Source organism: Sinocyclocheilus grahami, unplaced genomic scaffold (assembly GCF_001515645.1).
Source record: "Sinocyclocheilus grahami isolate Dianchi unplaced genomic scaffold, SAMN03320097.WGS_v1.1 scaffold35387.1, whole genome shotgun sequence".
Taxonomy (NCBI): domain Eukaryota; kingdom Metazoa; phylum Chordata; class Actinopteri; order Cypriniformes; family Cyprinidae; genus Sinocyclocheilus; species Sinocyclocheilus grahami.
Window position 1 is genome coordinate 1 of NW_015522406.1, and position 1,554 is coordinate 1,554.

General features: G+C 36.4%; 1 long non-coding RNA gene across 1 annotated transcript; it reads right to left on the bottom strand.

Moving 5' to 3' along the window:
* Positions 1-292: 292 nt before the first annotated feature.
* LOC107580530 (uncharacterized) lies at positions 293-886 on the bottom strand. The gene is made up of 3 exons (XR_001608660.1): positions 831-886; positions 597-746; positions 293-408 (listed from the first exon to the last, which is right to left on the bottom strand). It is a non-coding gene; the product is annotated as an uncharacterized lncRNA (long non-coding RNA).
* Between the last annotated feature and the right edge of the window lie 668 nt (positions 887-1,554).

Below are 1,554 nucleotides of genomic sequence, written 5' to 3' on the forward strand. Positions count from 1 at the left end.
TTTTTTTTTTTTTACAAAGTCTTTTCTACATCCTTTCAAGATGTCTATTCAAAGCCATAAGTCCAAAAAGGAAGAATCTAAAATGAAACAATGCGTTAATGTCAGAGTGATTTTATTAAAGGGGTCAATATCAAGTTCACTGTATGAAACACATTCACACCAAAACTTCATCCTAAATTTTTTTAAAAAGCTTCTAAAGTAATTTACTAATAATCTTCCTGGAAAGGAACCGCATTATATAAACCTTCTTGTAACATTAATACATATATTAATGTATGCACAGCACCTTATTATCATCCACCAGCACACTGTAGACCGTGACAGAAGACGTCCGTGAACGAGACCCTGATGTGCACCCCTGACGTTTCTTCAGGGCTTCTGAGGTGCTTTGTGTCTCATAATGTCTGGCTGATGACAATATAAATTTGCATTGGAAATAGGATGTTAGTTCAACAAATCAGAGCGCTAACTTAAATATTATTGATATAAACTGTGTATCTTTCATAAAACAAATTGACATTATCATCTGAGCTCAGGTCGCCTCCTGAAACATGCAGATCGATTAAAATGTCAACTCTTTCAGAAGCAGCGCTTACAGTCAGGAGACGCAGAGAATGTGGACAGGGCCGCATTCACAACGCTAGAGGGATGCAGAACAACTAAATTGTCATCTCTCTCTTCACTCTGGCTCCGGCAATGTTTTTGTCTAGACCTCTTCCATTCATCCACAGATGCCGAGAGACATTCTAGAAGGTATCATATGAAAGATCAAGACCAAATTCTGGAACTAAACCCTTTAAATGTCAAGGTACCTGCTCTCTTGGAGATACCTGCTTTTTGCAAGGCCTGCTGAAGATCAGAGCGAGTCTCTTTGAGCTCCCACAGAAGGTTTTCAAGACTCTCTCGGCTGATATTGCTGTAGCGCAGAGCGAAGTACAGCAGAACAAGGCATCCATGGTTTTTCTGAGAAGACCAACTAAAAAGGCGATTTTCTCCTATGCAAAAAAGGAAATCTGCAATAAACCATGACTGACAGTATGCAGATTCATTTTTTATTGAATTTTGCTTAAATTCCACACTTTAAACCTAGACAGCATTGACCACTTCAGTATTATGCACTAGTCTTACCATCTGTTGAAAACCATGGTCCTCATTTTCCAAAACCATCTTACAGATCATCCTTTCGAGGTATACATTCAAAGCCACAAGTCCAAAATGGAAAAACCTAAAATTAAACATGATGCATCAATGTCAATCCCTGAGTAATTAAAGGGGTCAGTGTGAAGCAAAATGTATTATGAAACACATTCAGACTTTAAAATTTAAGAAATTAAAATAATTAAATTAAAACATTAAATAGCTTCTAAACTGTCTTTTTCCAAATTTGTGCAGGTTTCTAATGTCAGACAGATGAATACATTTCAACATATGCACACATGATCCCTTCTATGAAACACACTCAAATGAAATTAAGTATTAAACTGAAACTAAGCTTTTAAAATGGCTTTTTACGAATGTATGCAAGTTTCTGATGTAAGACAGATGCATAAATTT